The sequence below is a fragment of the Pogona vitticeps genome, chromosome 4 (genome assembly GCF_051106095.1).
Source record: "Pogona vitticeps strain Pit_001003342236 chromosome 4, PviZW2.1, whole genome shotgun sequence".
NCBI classification, from domain to species: Eukaryota; Metazoa; Chordata; class Lepidosauria; order Squamata; family Agamidae; genus Pogona; species Pogona vitticeps.
The window spans coordinates 101,686,549-101,710,621 of NC_135786.1; positions in this window are offsets into that span (position 1 = coordinate 101,686,549).

The window sequence follows — 24,073 nt, forward strand, 5'->3', positions numbered from 1 at the left end:
TTCGAGATACTTTTTTTAAAAAAATGTAAAACTGCTTTACACCCTCTCCCTGATTTAGAAATAAGGGACCCTAAATTTTCCCAGGTTTAAAATAGATCACATAAATTGAAAAGACGGACCTTGCTTATCTTGAAAGAGAATGGATGGCCCAGCCCACTTTATTTTATTTGGAAAGCATTCAAGCTGCAGGGGCTGAAATATCTTTTTTAAACAGGCCTTTCAAAAGGGAAAAACTGCCACTTTGTTACAAGACCCAGCATGTGTGGTATAGTCTAGCCCAGTGGTCCCCAACCTTTTCCAAACTGTGGACTGGTAGGGGGGTGGGTACATGCGCGGGGAGGCGGGGTGTGTTTGTGGGTGGGTGGAGTGCACGCTCGCTCATGTGCGGGTGGGAGGGACATGCTCTCAGGTGGGTGGGGTGCCCTCATGGGTGAGTGGGGTGGGCGTGCATGGGGGAAGTATGTGTGGGGAACGGGAGATCTGTCTCCATGGCCCGGTCCTGCCAAGGCCATGGACCGGCATGGGCCGCAGACCGGGGGTTGGGGACCCCGGTGTAGCCAACAAGAGGAAATGAAATATTGTATATATTAGTAGTAGAGATGGGGGTATTCATAGATGAATATGAATATCCCCCTGCAGGTGGAAATAACAGCGGCCAAATTATGAGTGGACATTATTTCCACCTGCGGGGGACATATTTGTATCCATCTACAAATACGAATACCCAGGGCCTGAAAATTTTTAGAATGTCTCACCAGTCAGTCAAACATTTCACCAGTCAGCATGACTGGACTATAGCCTTGCAATTTATTGGGATTGGGAATCACTGATTTATACCCTGAGACTTGGGCTGCTTTATTACCTGTGTGCCTGTTGGGTCATGAAGCTTGTATTTTGAATGCCTTTCTTTTGAATGTCTCCAGCAAAAATAAAATTGAAAACAAAAGCACCCGGCCTCTTAAGGAGCCACAGTTCCCTCCCACCCCAGGATGTGTCCTCATTCGGTTGAAATTGGGAGCAGGGAATCTCCATATTCTCCAGCATGGGACTACTCTACATTCCCCTGCAGAACTATATCTCTATGTGCCGCTTGAACTCTCTTATTGCGAGAAGAGGGCAGTTTTCCTTTTGCAATGGGAGAGGGAGGGGAGGACTGCAGGATTATTGAGAGAGAAAGAGACAGTCGTAGGGGAAGGAGGCAGGGAGGGAGGGAGCTGTGACTCATCGCGCAAAATTTTTCACTCATCACAGACAAGTGGACGAGTGCATTTTTCAAGCCCTGCAAATACCCCCATCTCTAATTAGGAGGAAGATATTTAAAAGAGAAATACCACATAAACAGACTGAAGACAGATTTTCTTGAGTTAAAAAAAAAAGGTTTGCTTTAAAGAAAGCAATGGAGTGACTGATCTCCTGAAAGGGAGTTATTTTGTGGGTCTGAGTAAAAGGTAGATCCATGTAATCAAGAATGTAACCTTATGATTTCATATGATTTCTTTGTGGAATCCTCACCAAATCTTAAATTTCATGCCTACAGACTACACCACGGAAATCATGAGTCCTTCAGTGTATGACTTAGCAGTGGCACAAAAACATGGATCGAAGGGACAGATTGTCATGGATCCACATGATTTTTATGTAGGATCCTGCCCCAACCACTGTCCAATTACAGGCTCCATCTGTGTCTACAGACTACAACACAGAAATCATGGATAATTCTGCACATGGCTTTGCAGTGGTGCAAAAATGCAGATCCCAGGCAAGAGATAGCAAGCATTTGTTGTTATGTGCTGATAAGTCAGAACTGACTTATAGTGACCCTGATAGGGTTTTCAAGGTAAGTGAGGTATTTCAAGAGTGGTTTTACCAGTTCCACACACTCCAGTGAGCTTCCATGGGAAAGCTAGAGAATCAAACCCATGTCTCCTGAGTCCTAGTCTTTTACTGAATGCACTACACCACACTGGGTGTATGCAGACCCAGATATGAACAGACAATGGAAAAGTGACTGTTTGGCACTCAAGTCCTAGAATCCTACAGGCCATGCTGGTTGGGGGACTCTGGCAGTTGTAGTCCAAAAAAGTAATTTTTATGAGTACTGTCAAGTTTTTACTACATCCATATAAAATCTTTTCAAAATCCCCTGTATCTTGTGCCCAAAATCAAACAGACTGTTTTCTCTTTTGCCTCTTCCTAAATCCTTTGGATAATTTTTCCTGTGAGTTTCTCTTTCCTAGAAATTGCAGTAATCTTCTCATTCTGTGCTGCTGACACTATTTTAATAAATAGGACTTGCCATGTGCCCCACTGCTCACCAGTGTTGCCATGAATGAAGGCAAAATTACAACCCAAATCCAAAGAGATTAGATTGTTAACAGAGATGCAGGAGAGGACGATCCTTTTTATCTTGGGAACCATGTGGCCCCTATTGTTTGTTCCTAAAACAGAAATGTACACATACGCAAGGCCACTCAGGCTGGCTTCTCTGCTACAAGGCCTGGTAGGGAGTCAAACCCCAAACCTCTGGCTCCACAGCCAAACTATCCATCCAGGCTTAAGATTTGTTGTGTTCATGTACAGAATGTGTGTGCATTTATGTGTTATACTTAGTAAAAGTATTTAATTTTACTATCACAGCTGCATTCCACATCAGCCCCTCAGAAGAGTCAATCCCATGGAAGACATTTTGCTTAGCCCATCTACTTGAGCCACTCAGCTTGGCTATTGGGACAGTAACATTCTTGCAGCAGATTATGAGGGGGGAAAAAACTCATTTGCAGCTATATCCATGCAATAGTTTCTGATATGTAAAAATAGCCTCCATGCTCTTTGGAACACAATTCTCAAAAATCAAACTCTATGGGTCATGGTAGCAGGGAGATTCTGGGAACTATGTTCTGCATTCATATATGTCACTGGCTTACCTGAGTGAAGGTTCCCACACTTCTGACCCTCCTGTATAGCAGGAGGGGAAATGGTGCTGAGCTAGGAATATCTGGAAGGAAAAGCATTTGGCAAGGGGTGGGTGAAATCCCTCTTCCTCTTTGGTACTTATCAGAATCCATTGGCCCCTCCCATATATCACTTTGCAGTGAAGAATGTGCTGCAGCCCAGACACTAGTTCTTAGAGGTTGCCATTTTCTTATACTATAGGAGAAAGACAAGCCTAACATATCCAAAGGCTTGACTCTTCTTCTGTCTTCGTGTTGGCAAGATTAGGAGGTGCCACCAGAAGATGAGGAGAAATAGCCCGCACAACAGATTAGAACATGAAATCTTAAGGCAACTCCTGCTAGACTGGACCATTTCCAGGCCAGCTGTGGCCAGCCTGGTCTCTTCAGGAAGGTTCCAAGCAATACCTTTGTCCTTTCCTCATTCCAAAGGTAGACTGTCTTTGAATACAAGAGCTCCCTTTCCTTATTGTATGCATGAACTGGGTGTAAGACACCTACCATGCTAGCTGAAATAAGGTTGGCCAAGCGCCAGCAGTCTTTCTAGTGATGGAGCTAGAAAACTGGGCATAAATCATCTGCCACTTGCCGTTGCCCTAGCTCTTATGTAGAGGGGAAGTCTGTGGGTGTATATGGGCCAAACCAGGGCACGCCTTCCTATCCCTCAGCTGATTAACTTTTCTAAAGCAGATGAGCAGTCAGAAACCAAGTCCTCAAGGCTGCTCCATCTGCTGTCTGGGGCTTCCACATCCAGCAAATCCTGTAAATTAAAGAGAATAACAAACTGGAAGTTAAGATACTCACCCTGAAGCCTACCTGCCTCTTCAGTCCAAAAGGTCTCCCCTGCTGTCTCTGGATAAAATTGGTTTCCCCTTTAAAACAAGGGAGGCCTCTTCAGACAAGAGATATCCACATAATTCTCTGGAAAGATCCTTCCTGTACATTGTGTGCGTTGCCACTTGGTGTGAGTGTAATGTTGATAGGGCCAAATGGATAGAGAAGCCACAAGAACAAGGGAAAGATGCTTTCATCTTCCTCCAAGAGCCTTGTTTTCCAGTGCAAGGTCACCCATTATCCAGTTTCTCCCCCCCATATGCATGGTTCATACTTGAAACAAACTTTAGAATCCTGCAGTATTGGATGGAAGCAACATTTAGAGGGAGAAGCAGTGGGTTGCTGGCATCTCTCTGTAGCAACATCCCAACTCACATTCTTGGGGTCTAGGAACAGGAATTATTGCCTGCTTGCACATACAATATGTAGGTAAGCCCTGAATTTAAGCCTGCCTCACTAAGCACAGTTTTAGCCATCATGCAGCATGCTGTGGAATGGGAGGGAAAGGAGACATCCTACTGGGAGAGAAGACATCCTTTCATTCCTTACCCAGGATGCTGTAGACTCCACTGGACTAATCTCATTCAGCAGCTCCTCCTCTTTGTGCTCCTGTTGCTGCTGCTTAGTGACACTGGGATGAGAAGACACAGCAGGACAGAAACTGAAAGCATAAGAGCCCCATGAGATGAAATCAGGCTTTAGCAACTATCCCTGATTCCTGTTTCCAGAGGTGCCCCATTAAAGTCTCGAGCAGGCCATGCAGACCACCGTCACCTCCTATCCTTTGCTCTCCAGCAACTCGTAAGTGTTGAGTTCCAGAGATCAACCAACAGAAATGGTCACTACATACCTACAGCTTGTAAAAGTTACTCTTTTGGACAATGATTTCTAGTATTTCTGAGCCAAATTGGGGGTTGGGGAATGTCACCCCCCAAAAAATAGCATTTACAAAGCTCTGTTGGGCAAGATCACATTTAGGAATAAAAAAGGAATTTCCTGAACCTTCTATAAGTGTGCCTTTGAGGGGATTTGGACAGCTCCTCAGTATGAAAAGAAGCTGTGCCCAGATTCTGTTTTTTACACAAGGCCACATCTGTGCAGGGTCTCTCACTGCTGCACAGAGGAAGGGCACCTACTTGGTAATGAATTCCTGGGATATGTGGCATCTCTGGATATGAAAAAATAGGAGTCAGGTACCTCAGATCTCCATTTCTGGAAGACTTTGGAGGGGACATTTTGGAGAGCGGCTACCAATCTGAAGCATGCAATCCAAGACTAAAGTCTCTTCCCCCTGCCCATGACTCAGTAGATGGCAAATGTTGACAGACCCCCTTAAGTTCCTCATGTCAGCTGGCAGCCAACCTATGATCATTCCTAGAAAGTACTGGTTTCTCTCCTAGAAACCTCCATCTATCCTCTGAGAGATTTTGCTGGAATGAGGCACAGCTGACCAGCCACACACTGACCACAATATGGGGGAGCTGCAGGGCTTACCTGGAACCCAGTTGTCAAAGGAGCATCGATCCATGTCTCTGAAGAGGAAATGAGAGGAGATCCTCCGAGCCCGACCATATTCAGTTACAGATGTCAACCACAGAGTTTGGCATCACCTGTGGCTGACCCTCCTGTTCATCACCTCCCAAGTGCTCTGCATCTCTCGCAAAGCTAAGGAAGTATGAGCAATCCTGAGTTTTCTTTCCATTCATCACTTCCTACACTTGTGTCCTCTTCCTTCCCTTTTTCTGCTGATTTTAAACTATGTGGCTGGATGCTCCTTGAGGACAGGGAGCTGGTTTTTGTTTAGCTATAGGAAATGTTTGTGATGGCAATGTGTCAGCTATTTGGGGTCACCACTTGCAAGTAAAGGAGCAGGGTTGTCCTCTCTTGGGGCGCCTGCAGAGCAGGAACACAAGCACCACCTCTGGACATGCTGGAAGAGAGAAAGAAGAGCAAAAAAAATATAATGTTGTGAGTGTCTCTCTGTTTGGGTGGAGTTTGCACCCACTTAGATCACTGCCAAGAGATTGCAATGGACTTAACTCTGAACTGACCCAGGTTATCTCTTTCCAAAATCCCATTCCTGTCCATGACTGAGTGAAGAAGTAGCAGTTTGGTCCTAGGAGATGGGGGTATGTGCTGAATTTTATCCTTCTCCTTCCTCTCCTTTGGATGCTTGTTATGGGGACCCAGAACCTCCTCCCCCCACATCCCATTGGCTGCCCTAAAGATCTGGAAGAAGCTTCCCTCTGTTGTACTGGGGCATCTCAAAACACAGGGAAAGAAACCCTGTTTTATGGGTTGCAACAATCCTCCTTCCACCCTTCAAAAGAAAATGGATAGGTACCTACTTGGCCTAGTTTTTTTTTTAACTTTGAAAATGCTTGGGCCTCTTTTTAAGTTAAAAAAAAACCCCTGTGATTACATTTGTTTTATAAGTGGTGGCAATTTCCTCCTGCCACTTTTAGCAAAGGGTGGGGGCTTGCTTGGGCTACCCATATTTTTTAATTTAAAAAAAAAATACTTGGCTGCCTTTTTGAATTAAAATAATAATAATTCTATGGCTCCATTTGCTATCAAGAGGTTTCCCTCCTAAAAAATCTGTGTTAGCCACGTCATTTGAACTATGATTGGCTCTTATTCTCTAGCCCTCTGTTTTTTAAAAAATCTGCTTTTGGGGACCCTTGGAGTGACATTGATATTCTTCCCACATTTATAAAATTGGGCTTGTAGTGGTATGTTCTTTATTTTTATTTTTAAATAGATCTGCTTATGTATGTTGGATGCGCATTCCTATTCCCCCCCAAAAAAAACCCACCCTCATAATTTATTTATTTATTTATTCAATTTATATGCCGCCCACACTACCCAGAGGTCTCTTTGGATAGGAACTAGTGTCCTCTTTTTTCCAGGGAAATCCCTCTTTTTGTTATTACTGGGACCAATGGATTTGGTTTACACCCCTTTGCACAAGCTTGTTTAAGGATGGTGGGGACAGAATGTCGGCAGGGAAACTCAGAATGAATTTTGGATGGTTGAAAAAAGAATTAATTACAGATTTAGTAGTTGCGGCAAGACTAATTATAGCAAAAGAAATATGGAAAGTTAAATCTAATTTTCAATTAAGTGAATGATATAAAGTATGAAATGTAGCCATTAATGATAAGTTGACATGTGAGATTAAAATTTTAAAAAGGATTGTTGAAAATGAATGAATTTAGCAATATGGGGGGGATTTTATAACACTTGTTCCAGTGAAAGGGAAAGGTCAGGAGCTAGCACCAGAAAATTAGCAATTTTGAAAGGGACAAGGGGTTTTGTAATGAGAAAGAGAAAGCAGCAGCAGCAGCAGCAGCAACAACAGGTATCTCAAATAGTCCCAGTAGTGGGGAGCAGTAAATGTTAGTAATAAGAATAGTTGTAGATTAAGAGGTTCATCGTTCATGATGAACGAAAATGGCCAACGTGTGCTGGAGTTTTGCTGCTATTATAGTCTTTGTGTCAGCAACACGTTCTTTAATACAAAACTTCAACACAGAGTTTCCTGGAGACATCCAAGAGCCAAGCATTGGCATCAGCTCCATTTGATCCTCACTAGCCTTCCTATTATTATGATCACATGCATTTACCAGAGTGCTGATTGCAATACTGATCACTCCCTGGTGTGTAGTAGAGTAAAACTGCGAGCAAAGAGATTGTATCACACGAAAAAGGAAGAAAGACCATATATTGACATCAGCAAGACTCCCGATCAAAGTAAAGTGGAGGAAGTTGCCCAAGCACTTAAGGAAACCCTTTCAGGCCCGACTGATGCAAATGCACCTGAATGATGGGAACATTTCAAGAACGCTGTTTATAACACCGCCTTGTCCACATTTGGCAAGAAGACCAAAGAGACGTCAGACTGGTTCGAGGCCCATTCGGAGGAGTTGATGCCAGCCATTGAGGATAAGAAGTGAGCCCTGGCAGCATACAAAGCCTGTCCTAGTGAGTACAACTTGCAGGCTCTTTGAGCTGCTCGTAGCCAAGTCCAACAGACTGCCAGGAGATGTTCTACCGATTATTGGCTTCAGCTCTGCTCTCAGATACAGATAGCAGTGGACACAGGTAACATCAAGGGAATGTATGACGGTATCAAGCAGGCTCCCTTGAAGTCTGCTACAGGTGTGATCATCCAGGACCAAGCACAGCAGATGGAACACTGGGTGCAGCACTACTCTGCGCTATATTCTAGAGAGAATGTAGTAACTGAAGAAGCATTAAATAACATCAAGTGCCTCCCTGTCCTGGAAGAGTTGGACAGCGAACCAACTTTAGCAGAAATAAAAGGGGCCTTGGATTCTCTCGCCTCCGACAAGGCACCTGGAAAGGATAACATCTCTGTTGAAGTGCTGAAGTGCTATAAAGAGATCATTACCACCGAACTGTATGAAGTCTTTTGTCTTTGCTGGAGGGAAGGTGGAGTACCCCAGTACATGAAGGATGCAAACATCATCACATTGTATAGGAACAAAGGAGACAGGGGTGACTGCAATAACTACTATGGCATCTCTCTTCTTAGCGTTGTAAGGAAGCTGCTTGCCTGTGTTGTACTGAAGATGCTGCAGGTGCTTTGCAGACAGAGTTTATCCAGAATCACTGTTTGGATTTCGAGCTAATAGATCCACCACTGACATGGTATTCTCCCTCAGACAATTGCAGGAGAAATGTAGGGAACAACAAAGCCTGCCAAGACTTTGGATTAACAATCATCCTGAAGAAAACACAAGTCATCGGCCAGGGCGTGGACTCACCTCCCTCTATTACCATCTCCACACAAGAATTGGAGGTTGTTCCTGACTTTGTGTACCTTGGCTCAACAGTCTCTAACATTCTCTCCCTAGATGTTGAGCTGGATAAATGCATTGGCAAAGCAGCTACCATGTTCTCTATACTCACAAAGAGAGTATGGCTTAATAAGAAGCTGACAGCATATACCAAGATCCAGGTCTATAGAGCCTGTGCCCTGAGCACACTCCTGTACTGCAGTGAGTCCTGGACCCTCTGTGCATGGCAGGAGAGGAAGCTGAAAACGTTCCATATGCGTTGTCTCTGACACATTTTTGGTATCACCTGGCAGGACAAAGTTCCAAACAGAATAGTCCTAAAACGAGACGGAATTTTTAGCATGTATACATTACTGAAACAGTGATGTCTACGTTGGTTTGGGCACGTCGTGAGAATGGCTGATGGTCGGATTCCAAAAGATCTCCTGTATGGAGAATTACTACAGGGAAATCGCCCCAGAGGGCGACCACAGCTGCGATACAAGGATATCTGCAAGCAGGAACTGAATGCCTTATAAATGGACCTCAACAGATGGAAAACCTTGACATTTGAGCGTTCAGCCTGGAGGCAGGCAGTGCATCATGGCCTCTCCCAATTTGAAGAGACACTTGTTCAGCAGGCCGAAGCAAAGAGGCAGTCCCAAACCCAGCAAAATCAGGGAGCTGGACAGGGGACAGATTGTATTTGTCTTTAGTGTGGAAGGGATTGTCACTCTTGAATTGGTGTTCTCAGCCACACTAGACACTGTTCCAAGTCCTCCGTTCAGAGCACATTACCATAGTCTCTCGAGACTGAAGGATGCCTAATGTAGATTAAGAGATATTAGTCTGTATTAACTATTATATTTTTCCTTTTCTTAACTCTGTCTTTCTTTTGTGAATTATGATGTTTTTAATGTAGGTTTATTTTTCAATTAAAAATAAATCTGCTTTTTAACCCATGTTGGGTTTTCATGATCAGCTGAATTAATTGATTAATTGAAGACCCATGACTGGATGATCAAGTTATGAGAGGTGTATTTGGGCACTGATAAGTAACTTCTTGCAAAATACCTCTGATTCATCTTGAAACATTGGTTTCTTTCCATTTTTAACATATGGACAAAATCCTATCCAATGCTCACCAATCTAGACATGTTCCTTCTTCTTTCCCTCCTTGCTTTCAGACTTCCCCTCACAGTCTGTTCACAACATTGGAGCTTTTTTGTGGACTGTTTTGAAAATCCCTATTTTATTTTATTTTATTTATTTGAAATATTTTTACCCCACTTTTCTCCTTAATTAAAACATGATATTTAAGCCTAACAACAGTAAGTATATAAATATTAAAAAGGTAAGCATACATATACTGCACCAAAAAACAAACAAACCAGTAAATAAGAGCTACACCAAAACCACATTCAAACCATCCATTTAAAACACCCACAAAGGTGTTTCACTCAGTGAAAGCCAGGTTATTGCTTTGATATATAGCCAAGGAAGTGTGTTTTTTCGATTCTGGTGACCCCTTTCCTAGATCTGAAAAAGTGGCCTTTATACCAGGATAGGCAAAATGCAACCCCAGGACATTGATGGGTTTTCGGGGCGTGTTAAAAATTGGTTTTTCCACTTTTAAAGGGCTCCAGTAGCAATTATTTTTATATGATTATAGGTTCGAGACCAGAACCCACCCACCCCCATGCTCCAACAACTAACAAACTAGCAAAGTGACAGCACGAGTGGCTGGGATTTCTCCTCTCCTCCTATTTTAAGACTACACTGTGCTGGCTGGGTGCTAGGAACAAAATGATGCCGATCTTTGTCCCCAATTCTACCCCACAAACCCTCCTGGTCACTTGCTGTGAGTGCTTTGGATATTCTTCTCAGTGCCATGATGTGCTAATGCTGGAGAGCCTGCTTGAAGCAAAAATCTTGCCAAACCAAGAGCCAGCAGCAGGAGAGACCTGAAGCTGCTTCTATCAGCGACCCAGTCCAGAGCACGAATGACCAGTAGACCTGGGCTGGCTCAGAACCATGTTGCTGCGGCAACTACGTAAGCAGACCAGGCTTTGGAATCCAGCAGAGCAACCATCAATTTCTGAATGAAAGCCAAGCTTTCATAGGGTTCAAAATTAAAAAGCATTATTTATTTATTTTATTTATTTATTTGATTTATATGCCGCCCACTCTATGTTAAAAATCTCAAGAAAGAGGCACTGAAACAAGAGAATCTTATTGTGAAAATATGGGAAGTGACAAAAATGGATATTCTGTCAAATGGGCTGAAAGACTGTTCAATTCAAAAGGAAACAGAGTGATGGGGTGTATTGTATAAATGGCTGCAGTTACCAGATAGTCTTGGAGTAACATAGAATTAAACTAAAATTAAATGATAAGATGAAAGCAGGAGGGTAATCAAACTGTGAAAAAGCAAAAAGCTGATTTGTTATTGTAATATGAATTGATTGGATTATGGTATACTCTGTGTTCTCCTATCCCCCTATCCTTTTTCTCCCTCTTCCCTCTTCCCTCTTACTTTTTGTATTCCCTACCCTGTCCTTAAATAAATACTTTAAAAAGTCCTGTGTATAACATATAATAAACATATATATAAACTTTGTGTGACCACAAAAAACTTAAATATTAAAAGATAAATTAAACAATATATGATTTAAAATACAATTAAAAGAGTAAAACATTAAAACATAAAAAAGATTAAAGTTATCTGCTAAAATGGGGTTCAGGGATTCAGTTATAATTATTAAAAGCCTGCCTGAAGAGATGGTTCTTTAGCTTTTTTTTGAAAGGAGAAAAGGGAAGGGGCCATCCTGATCTTCCGAGGGAGAGCGTTCCATAGCCTAGGAGCTGCCTCAGAGAAGGCCCTCTCCTGTGTCCCCACCAGCTGTGCTTGTGCTGGCAATGGGGCTGAGAGGAGGGCCTCCTCTGCTGATCTTAATTGCTGATAAGATAGGGAGATATGGTCCTTCAGGTAGCCTGGACACAAACCGTATAGGGCTTTATAGGTAATGACCACCACTTTGAATTGGGCCCAGAAACGGACTGGTAGCCAGTGCAGTTCTTGTAACAGGTGTGTTAAATACTCCCTGTAGCTGGCCCCAGTCAGTAGTCTGGCTGCAGAGTTTTGCACCAGCTGAAGTTTCTGAACTGTCTTCAAAGGCAGCCCCACATAGAGCGTGTTACAGTAATTCAAACAGGATGTAACTAAGGCATGTGTCACTGTAGCCAGATCTGACATCCCAAGGAATGGGCGCAGCTGGCACACCAGCTTTAGCTGTGTGAATGCACTCCTGGTCACCGCCGAAACCGGGGCATCCAAGCTTAGGGATGAATCTAGGAGTACACCCAAGCTGTGGACCTGAGTTTTCAGGGGGAGTGTAACCCCATTCAGCACAGGTAGTATCCCTATTCCCTCATATGCCTTCCGACTAACCAGAAGCACCTCTGTCTTGTTTGGATTAAGTTTCAGTTTGTTTGCCCTCATCTAGCCCATTACTGATGCCAAGCACTGGTTTAGAGTCAAGATAGCTTATCTGGAATTAGGTGGAAAGGAGAGATATAGTTGGGTGTCATCCGCATACTGGTGACACCAAACCCCAAAACTCCGGACAATCTTTCCCAGCAGTTTCATGCAGATGTTAAAAAGCATGGATGACAAAGCAGAACCCTGAGGAACACCACAGGCCAATGGCCAGGGCATTGAGTAGGAGGAGTCACCAAGCTCCACCTTCTGAGTTTTCCCCTCCAGAAAGGACTGGAGCCACTGTAAAACAGTGCCTCCGAGTCCCATCCCAGAGAAATGGCCCAGAAGGATACCATGATTGATGATATTGAAAGCCATGCACTGGATCCATAATTTCTGTGTTGTAGTCTGTGGGCACAGATGGGGCATATGATTGGACAGTGGTTTGGGGATGATCTTTAATCAAAATCATGTGGGTCCACGAGGATCCATGACTGGGATCCATATTTCTGCACCACTGCAGTGGCATGCTCTGAAGGACATGATCTCTATGTTGTAGTCTGTAGGTACAAATGTGACTTACTATTTGGCAGTAGTTTGGGGACAGATTCCGCATAAAAATATTGTGGCTCCATGAGGATCCACCCCTTGGATTGCCATTTTTGCACCACAGCAAAGGCATGCACTTAGAGACCCATGATTTCTGTATTGCGGTGTGTGGGTACAGATGGGACCTCTGATGAAGTAGTGGCTTGGGGGTGATTCTACATGAAAATCATGTGGATCCGTGAGGATCCATGCCTCATAACAACATTTTTGCACCAATGCAAAACTATGAACTGCAGAACTGAAAATTTCTGTGGTGTAGTTTGTGGGTGCAAATGTGATCTATGATATGACAGTGGCTTAGGGAGGTTTGCATCAAAAATCATACAAAATAATGAGGATCTATTTTTGATTTAATGGATTGGCTTTTTATTTTGTTCCATACTTTGCCATCTATCTTCAATAAACATTATCTCATGATATTGAGACTGAACAGTCTCCTCACATATCTTTTCAAAGGGGAAATCAGTTCCAACTCTGGGGCTTCTGAACTTTTGACCTTGTCAATCAATTAGCTTACTGTTAAAGATAATTTGTTAACTCCTTACTGGACGAACAGGCTTATCAGAATCATGCTTGCAAGGGGATCTTGTGTCTGATGGTAAAAATGGAGACCCTTTTTTAAGTTTGAAGAAGTACAGATACAGGGGCCATCTTTTGGAAAACATGCAGGCAACATGTTTATAAAGCAAAAGTCTGAACACTGAAAGATAGCTTTCTAATCTTCATTTGGTGAAGTGGGCATGGCAACATTAGTTTACCTGAGAGATTAAAGGGTGTGTATGTTTCTCTGTTGTATGTGTTGTACTCCCTCACACTTTTGTTTCACCATTTCATTAAGTCCTTTACAACCCTTCCAAATATTTTGGCACAGAAGGACTGTAGCAATATCCCAACTGTTTTTGTTTCTGCCCTCCTCTAGCAAGCATACTATAAATCATGAGGGAAGTTGCTGTTTCAAATTTTGTGTAGTTTATGTATACTTTCATTTTTAAAAGCAAGTTCAAAACGTATATTAAAAATTAAATATTACAAAAGTGAGGAGACTGGGGATAGGCTGCTGCTGCTGTCACCCCCGCAGCTGTGCTAAAACTCACAATTCTTGCTCTCCCAACCTCCTCTGGCAGGCTGTCAAAGGGAGCCCTAAAGCTATGGGGTGTGGGCAGCTTCGTGTCTTGCTAGGAACCTGCTCTCCTCCCCTCCCTGGATTGATGCCACTTCCTGGAAACTCCCCATTGCTGGAATGCGGGACGGCACCCTCCCTCTTGGCTCTGCAGAGTTCCTGGAGGTTGGAAAAAGCCAACTTCCATGAGGATGCTCACATTGATACAAAACTATGTGGTGCTATATCAATTTCTTTAAAAAAAAAAAAATGAACCAGCTCTTGATTTAATTCAAGAGTGTACTTGTGGTTTGAGTTATTTTTTTGTCACCCAAAAAACTACCTCAGTAGGCTAAGTCTGTTTATTCCTAACTCTTACTGCTGATCTCTAGAGATTCCAGTTAGGAATGGATGCTCTGTGTGCTCCAAGGATGCATTCAGCAGTTTTAAGTCAATTGATGTGTACATGTGTGTGTGTAGTTTTAAAAACTAAACTTGGCAGAATATGCATGTGCATGCAGACAGTTTATCAAAGTGATATTTTAAAATCTTATGTAGCATGCCTCTCTTCCCCTCATATGCAAAAACTGAGGTAATTTGTTTGGTTAATAATCTTGTAACAATCCTTTGCTGAGGCAGGTTAAAACTTGTCTGACCAGTAGCATTCATGTCTAAACATTAGTTTATGAAACAGGGTAGTCTGGATCCATCCCTTTCATGAAATGTGAGGCAAGCTTTCTAAGCTGCTGCTTGCAAGAGACAAGTTCTTCCAAACTTTCCTCCATGACTGCTTTTCTGTGCCTGTTGACAAGGACCTGGTTTTGAGGCTGTCAAAGCCTGTGGCTTTCTATGAGACACTTCTCTTTCTCTCTTACTTTCCGTGTTTCCAGGCCTGTGTTTTGCTTTTTCCTTTAATTATATGTGTGTGTGCATGTACATATGCATATTTTGTCTTATACCACTTTAGCAGTAATGTGTAAAAGAATCTTGATAATTGTTTTCAGCCAAAAGCTGAAGAGATTCCTATGCATATCCATACATTATTATGATGTAATTTAATAATAATAATAATATAATAATAATAATAATAATAATAATAATAATAATAATAATAATAATAATAATAATAATAATAATAATAATAATAATAATAATATAATATAATATAATATAATATGTTATTATTATATTGTATTAATCCTTATATAGTATTGTTATTATTTGTAGCATTATATGGTAATAAAGAGAAATATTATGTAGTTTTTAGGGCTGAAGTGTATTTATCAAATCAGTTTAAGTGTGTAGTGTATGTATCCTGTGAGTGTTAACCCTAAACCTGCAATTTACGTATGCCTTTTATTTTATCTTTTCACTTCAATATTTTAAACTTGGGCTATATTTTTCCAGAGGTAGTCACTGAGATAGTTTTATACAATGCACACAGGACTAACAAATAATATTGCATATGCTTGTATGAACATGTCCTTAGCGGTACTTCTACACCTTTTCTCCTCGGCATCAAATGTTCAGTCCAGAGTATGGAGAGACAATGGTTTCCTGTAGGCAAAGGTATCAGACAAGGGTGCATTTTATTCCCTTATTTGTTCAATCTGTATGCAGAATGTATCATACGGAAAGCAGCACTAGATTCAGATATAGGAGTGAAAATTGGTGGAAGAAACATAAAATCATAGAATAGTGGAGTTGGAAGCAGCCTATAAGGCCAATGAGTCCAACCCCCTGCTCGATGCTATTGAGATAATTGGTTCAGATGCTGTACTGCTCTAACAGTTTGGAAGTTTTTCCTGATACTCAGCCAAAATCTGGCTTCCTTTAACTTGGGCGCATTATTACATGCCTTGCATTCTGGAATGATTGAGAACAGATCCTGGCCCCCTTTGTACCACAATCTTCCAAATATTTGAAAAGTGCTATCATATATCTCATTAGTCTTCTTTTCTCAAGGTTAAACATGCCAAGTTCTTTCAGTCATTCCTCATAAGGCGTAGTTTCCAGCCCCTTGAGCATCTTTATTGCCCTCCTTTGAATTTGTTCCAATTTGTCAGCATCCTTCTTGAAATGTAGTGTACAGAACTGGACACAGTGTTCTAGATGAGGCTTAAGCAGTGCTGAACAGAGGGGGAATAATACAGTACTTCACAGGACTTGGAGATTATCCTTCTGTTAATACAGTTTACAATAGTATTGGCCTTTCTTGTAGCTACAGTATATCACAGAAGTGAACACACCCCCTTACATTTCATGAATGAAGAAATGACACTCGGCTACAATGTAAAGCAGTGAGTATACATTGCCACTTAGGGGTGTACTCACCTTTGTTGCTAGTGGTTTAGACACTAATGGCTACGTGTTGCGTTATTTTGAGGGACAGCACATTTACACTGTTATACAAGCTGCATACTCACTGCTTTACATTAAAGCCAGGTGTCATTTCTTCAGTGTTGTCACGTTAAAAGATATACTAAAATGTTTATGATATGTGAGGGGGTGTACTCACTTCTGTGATATACTGTACATTGCACTGTTGGCTCATATTCAATGTATGATATACAACAATTCCAAGATAGACTTGGGCACTTTGTATTCATATGTAAAAATATGAAATACAAATCCCGGCCATGGTGGCCTAATTCCTACCCCCAGAACCAGCTGGACTACTCACCAGGCTCCTCATGACACTGGAGCCTGTCTTTGGTGGTGATGCACCAATTCTGGTAAGAGCCTGGCTGGCCCCTTTCTGCCTCCCCGTGCAACCAACCACTTTAACGTGGAGGTGGGATGGGGAGCCTTGTCACTCAGCTGATGAGTAGTCAGCTGAGTGTGGAGACAGGCCAGCTGGACTTCTGCCAGGGTTGGTGTGCTGCTGCCGAAAATGGACCCAAGAACCGTGTGGAGCCCAGCGAGTGGTCTGGCTGGTTCTAGGGGTGGGAATTGGACCACCGCGGCACCTGTGGTACAGTGGTTTATACTTCATATCTCTGGATACAAATACAAAGTGCCCATATTTATCCAAGATCATTTTCACTCATAGTATAACTCAGTCAAGTATCCTTCATTTTGTAACTGTATATTTGAATTTTTCCCTCAAGGTGTAGAACTTTGCAATTATCCCTGTAAAATTTCATTCTGTTGTTTTCAGTCCAGTACTCGTCTATCAAAAATGTTTGCATTTTGTTTCTGTTTTCCAAGGTATAAGCTATTCCACCCAATGTTGTGTAATCTGCAGATTTGGTAAATATTCCCTGCACTCCTTCATACATTAATAAAAATGTTGAAGAACGCCGGGCCCAAGACTGAGCCTTGTGGTACCCACTTGTCACCTTCTCCCAGTTTGAGGAGGAGCCATTGATAAACATTCTCTGTGTACAATTCTGTAACCAACGGTATATCCACTTGATAGTCGTGCTACACCCACTTAGCTTGCAAACCAGAATATCATGAGGCATCCTGTCAAAGACATTGCTGAAGTCAAGATTTATTACATCTACAACATTCCCACCTTCTACCAGGGAGGTTACCTGATCAAAAAATGAGATAAGATTAGTTTGGCAGGATTTTTCTTGACAAATCCATGTGGATGTCTAGTTATTGCTGCATTGTAGAGTGATAGCTTTATAATTTGCTTCAGAATTTTCCCTGGACTTGATGTCAGGCTGACTGGTCTATAGTTCCCAGGTTTCTGCCATCTGCCCTTTTTGAAAATAAGGACAATGTTAACCCTCCTCCAATCATCTGGCACTTCACCCATCCTCCATGATTTCAAGAAAATAATAGACAGAGTTTCTGAGATCTCTTCAGCCAGCTTCTTCAATATTCTTGGATACAGTTCAACTGGCCCTGGGGATCTGATCTCATTCAAAGCAATAAGTTGTTCCTTGACTATTTGTTTATCAATCTCAAACTGCTATCTAGTCCCTTCCCTTTGTACTTCACATCAATAATTTAAGATGTGCAGATGACAACATCTTACTGGCAGAAAGCAGCAATAACTTGAAATGACTTCTAATGAAATGAAAGAAGAAAATACCAAAGCAGGACTGCAGTTGAAAGTTCAGAAGACAAAAATAATGAATACAGAAAAACTATACAACTTTAGCATTAACAATTGAAATGTTTTGTATACTTTGGTTCAATAATCAATCCAAATGGAGACTGCAGCCAAGAAATCAGAAGATTGATACTTGGAAGAGCAGGAATTAAGGAATTAGAAAAGATAATCAAGTGTAAGGATGTGTCACTGGAGACCAAGACCAAGATCATATACATTCTTGTATATCCAATCCCATGTAATTGGTGTGAAAGTTTGACAGTTAAGAAAACTGACAGAAAAAAAGAGATTAATTTGAAATGTGGTGTTGGAGGAGAGCTTTGTGGATATCCTGGACTGCCAGAAAGACAAACAAATGGGTGCTAGAGCAAATCAAGCCTGAACCATCTATGGTGGCAAAAATGTTGAACATGAGGCTGTCCTACTTTGGGCACATTATGAGAAGGCAGGATACTCTGGAAAACACAATAATTTTAGGACAGGTGGAAGGCAGCAGGAGAAGAGGAAGATTAAATACAAGGTGAATTGGCTCCCTAAGAAAACCATAGGCGTACGTTTACAAGAGCTGAGCAGGGTAGGTGAGAGCAGATCATTTTGTAGATTGCTCATTAATAGGGTCACCATAAATTGGAGGCGACTTGACAGCTGATAACAACAGCAAATAAGGATTCAACAGTACGTTCAGTAGTAGGAGGTGATGGTCACACTTAAGGCACATGACTGGCATCTCATTAGACTGCTGTAGCAGTTTTCACCATTGGAATTCCACACACCTAAATATTGAACAGGTTGTTAGCCATAGTTTCTCAGAATCCTAACTGCTATCACTTAAGGGGATTCAGGAGATGATAAGCAGTACCAATGTGTCCAATTGAAATGACAAGCTTATTGTCTTAAACTGATTTATTCTAGAAAGACAAAGAACATAAAACTGTGACATATTTGCAATGATTTTCAAAGCTGGATTGCTTAGTAATGATGACAGACAGTGAGTCTGTAGGTGTGTACTAAAATGAGCTGATCAGTTGTGCATAATCACACTTGTAATTTAGGTGTCCACTCCCACGTAACCATATAAAAGGCCTCAACAATTAAGTTCAGTCTGTAGATTAATATAATAAATATTTGAAACTTTGTTTCTTTATACAGTAGTTTTCTCCTTTCTTATGATACAACCTACCCCACATACACACAAACACGTGTATATGTGTGTTTATACATACATCTTAAAACTTATGTGGACAAACCAGCTGATGATAAGCTGTGGAGCCAATAATAGCAACTGTTTAACCCTGTCATATGGTAAGAAAATTAGGACACAACAGGAACAAATCTGTGGTAGGAAGTTTGATAGAACTGTTGTCTCTTGTGGGCCCTTATTTATCAAGGATACAAACTGAGGCACTCTGTTATATTATTAAATCATTTTGCAACATAGGCTTATCCATTAGGGCAAATGGGCCATTGACCCACCTACCTCCAGCATGCCTGGTTCTGTTTGACACCTTACCAAAGGCAAAGACTCTCTCTCTCTCTCTCTCTCTCTTTCTCTCTCTCTCTCTCTGTGTAAATGCTTACCTGCCTATTTGTATATGTGTATGTATCAGAAAGAATGTCTGTCTATATTTGAGGCCCTAATTCTTCGTCTGGCTCTGTCCATCATTGGTTGTTGTATTTTCTGGCCCATCAACAACAACAGAAGCCAGTCATCACCACCATTTTTTATTTCTTCAGTTTACCAAACATTAATTCCATCTTTCACTAATCATACAGGACATATATAATGAACACAGATATCTTCATTCTCTTTGGGGGAAGACACTGTAAACATTTAAGATACCCATGTAAGATGTTTGCCTGGACTCCTGGAGGGGTAAACAAATGTTGGCCTTGGGGTGACATGTAAACCAAGCCTGTCCAGAAAGCCCCTTTTCACACACACAAGGAAGTCACTTAGATCTCTGTCCATTATAGTGTGGAGTCTGGCAACAGAGAGAATAGGCACATTTTGATAAGGCAGAACTCTGGAGCACAGGAATTCTGCAAGCCGAGTGAACTTCCCATCTCCTCTACAGAACGCCATTCTCAATGTGTGATGACCTACATGACTTCTGGGTGAACGGGAACATTGGGAGAGGATCTTATGTGCATGTCCACATCCCTACCATCTTTTTAAACCGCCCCAGGTTCAGCTGAATGCCTGAATAGGGCTTTAATTGTAAATTGCATTAAACAAAGTTTCTTGTTGTTATGTAGCATCAAGTTGGAACTGATTTATCACAACTGAAATAGTGTTTGCAAGGTAAATGAGGTATTTAAGGAGTGACTTTACCAGTTCCACACCCAACAAAGCTTACCACCTCAGAAATAATTCTAACTCTGAACCTAAGTGGGTCACATCTTAGATTTATAGAGAGGATCTGCTGAGGTAAATCTCTTTGCCCAGAATAGATTTATTTCAGGGGAGGTGTAGGAGTGTATTATTTGTATCTTTCAAATGAAAGCATTGCTGGGAACCTTCTGAATAAATTTTTTTTGAGGAGTCACCTGACAATAAACCACTTTAATCACAGTTATTTGCCATGGAAAAATAATTATTGATTAATCTTTTGAAAATTAAACTTATTCACTGGCACTGCGAAAGCCCATCAATTAAATTTTCTTTAATTTCTAGTAAAATGTTACACCTGTTAAGCTCGGGGTTGGATCACACAAGCAGTACGGTCAGGAATTCAGTAGTGTGCAGTGGAGGAAGAGGAGGTTTGTTGTTCCTGCACCACACCTCATGGCAATGTATGGCATAGGCAGCGTTCAGGTACATTTGCATATATGTACACTTCAATTGCTTTCTTGGACTGGATGAGCAGGAAAACTGACAATAAGTAGGCTACATCAAAGAACGCATTGTCAAGATAAAACCTCATGTATACTGCTTGTGGCCGGTCTCTTTGAATGAAGAATGTGGCACAAAGGTAACGCAGAATAATCCTGAGAGGAAAGTAACACACATATGCACACAGGGGAGTTCTGCTCATGTTTCTCGTTATAATATGCATTTATAGGGTTGGGTGTACCACTTCTGTTCTACCATGTTTGCTGCAGTGAGTGTATCCACCGCTATACATTATAAAACTGATAAAACACAATGGGAGTTCAAAAGAGTGCATTCCATTCACTTATCACTTGATGGCACCATGCACTTCAAAGAACTGAACTACAAAAGACATATTCCTCTCTTTCTTTTTTTCTCTATCCCTCTGCACATGTGTGTAGAAGGAGGACAATTTTTTTCTCCATTTTGACCTGTTGTTTCATCCACCCCTTTTCTTATTTCTGCCATTACTGACCTTTGAGAGGTTCCCCCCCCCCAATCTTCAGATTAGGTCGTGCTCAGACAGCTGTCTGCTTGTCACAGTTGGGCTCCAGTACCATATCATCAACATCACATTTTCCTTGTTTTTTGCAGCACACGGTTCTGACTAGTTACCAGAGCATATAATTATCATCTGAAAGTCTTGGGATCCCAATCTTTCTTCATATTTTCCACTGCTTCAGCAAAGCCTTTTAAAAAAAACTTTAATAGTGACCCTCACTAAAAATTAAAAATTAACCCATACAAAGCTGTCTTCCTAGCTTCAAATCAAAGTAACTCCATTATTAATTAGAAATAATAGCTTTAAATGTTTTCAATTGATTAAATATCTGTACTATACATTCTACAGCATAGGCAAAGTGTTTTTAAAATTGTATTTTTGCCTGACGATTCTTTGCTCTGACTAGTTCTGAGGAACTGTTTAAAATACAGAGCAGCAATTTAAATTTGGGTACTTTCTTTTTATATAGACTTCAAGGGCACATAAACAATGGAAGGTGAGATAGAATAATTTCTGCCTATTAAACTGTAAGATTTTAAAAAATACATTGTATGTCATAGTTCTGATAAGATTCATAAGCCTGCCGAACCTCAAAATATCAAATAAAGAAGAAGAAGAAGAAGAAGAAGAAGAAGAAGAAGAAGAAGAAGAAGAAGAAGAGACAAAAATATTGTGGCACCTTAAAGACTAACTGTTATATTTTAATGTGAGCCTTTGTGGAGTCCACGTTCTCAAATATTAAAGTGAAACAATATGATCATTATATTTATACATGGCCCCACAGTTTGCCATTTGTGTCAAGTATGCTATGGTTACCTCGCACACTGATGACTGAAATTATTTACACCCCAGTAGCCTATTTCATTCCTAATAAACTACCGTCACTTTGCCGGCTATTTAGATCCCCACCTGAGTCATGGGGCCATGCATAGATATGACAGTCATATAGGTGCACTTTAATATCTGAGGATGTGGACTTGATCCATGAAAGCTCACATTACAATATAACACTTAGTCTTTAAGGTGCCACAACATTTTGTATCCTTTTGGCAGGAGAGGTTTGTTTTGTTTCTTTGTCTGATATGCTTCTACCATGGTTACTTCTTTTAAAACTACAAACCTCAGAAGTTATCGAATTTACTGTGTCAGGAACTAATGTTATACTTATAGCTAAGGGAACAGGATTTTCAATGAAATATTACAGTATAATCCCAGCCCTTCAAAAGAGGCATCTTGTTTGCAGATCCATCCAGCCTATAAAACAAATCCTGGTGTGCTACTAGACTCTACTGGAGAATTTTACTAGGGGAAGAGAAAGAGAATTTTTTTTCTCTCCTGAACCACAGCTTTTTAAATTTATTTTCTACATATGTATACTCCAAGAGGGATTCCATGCTAGAGTCCTCCTTGCCCTCTGATACAACAGTGTCCAATTATATAACTTCTATCATATTGCCATGCTCCATGTTTTTATATTTTTCTATGCTTTTAATTGTATTTATTGTATTGTAATTTTATCCTCAGTGCACTTTATGATCTTTTATTTTTGCCCCTATGTATTGATGTTCTTATTTGCTATTTTGTTACTTTGTTGTTTTGTTATTTGTTGTAAACCACCTGGAGTGGGTGGTATATGAATGAATGAATGGAGTCTATATAATATTTATTTATTTAAAACATTTTTACCTTGCCTTTCACCTTAAAAGGACCCAAGGCAGCAGAGGATCTGCACAGTAGAAAAGTAAAAAAAAAAGTTTTATTTATCATTTTTTCTCTTCCTAAAACATCCCTGCATAGTCTTGGGCTCTGTAGTTTATTAATGGATGGTCTGTGCACTCTACTCCCCTTATTCTAAAACATCTCAATATTCTAATTCAAGATATCGACCAAGAACAGTTAGGGTTTTCAGAAGACCGATTTCCTCTTTACCACACCATATGTTTTTAACCTGTCAGCCGTCACTGTAATTATATTCCACATCTCAGCTATTACACTTTATAAATAACAGGTTTGTGCCATCAAGTCAATTCTAACTTGTGGAGACCCTTTTCAGAGTTATCTAGATATTAAAATACACAGAAGTGGGATTCCTCTTTTTCTGGGTGCACCCGGGGATTGTGCAGCTTTTTGGCCAAGGCTACACAACCTGGCTCTTCTCTCAAGAGGCACGGGGGGGGGGGGGAATAAAACTCCCAGTTCCTTGGTGCTCCAGCTCAGTGAAGTGTCCAGCCAGCTATAGTTTTACACTAATAAGATTTCAAAATTCGTACAGGTTGTGTGAATTTAGACCAGTTCCTTCAGATTAGGTGTGGAAAATCTTGTGCCCTGCAAACAAAATATGATTGCAACTCTATCATCATTGACCATTGGTTACAGAATCCAACAAAACCTGACACAGCCTTCTGCAACTTGGTACCCTCCAGATTCTTTGGGCTTCATCATCTACCATTACTACCCAGTATTACCACTAATCAGGAGTTCTAGAGGTGTACCAAACACAACAAAAACACTAAATGGGGGGCTGAATTTTGGAGAAACTGAAAGCTTGCTTACTATTTTTGTTTTGTTTGTTACTAAAATCTAATGATACAACTCAAAAATGGAATCTACTTTTTAATGGACCAGCATGGCTTCTTCTGTTTGGTTTTCAATCTACTTATTAATTAAAGAATCTTTCATACAATATTACTTCGGTTGAACATTGTTCACAAATGAGCACTAACTGCTTACAAAACTTTTAATGATATTTATATAAGGCATCTCTCATCCAAATTCTTGTACTGTTATATTCAAGGTATGTCAAAACAACCAGTGATACTGATTGAAGGGATGATTATAGACATCTGGGAACATT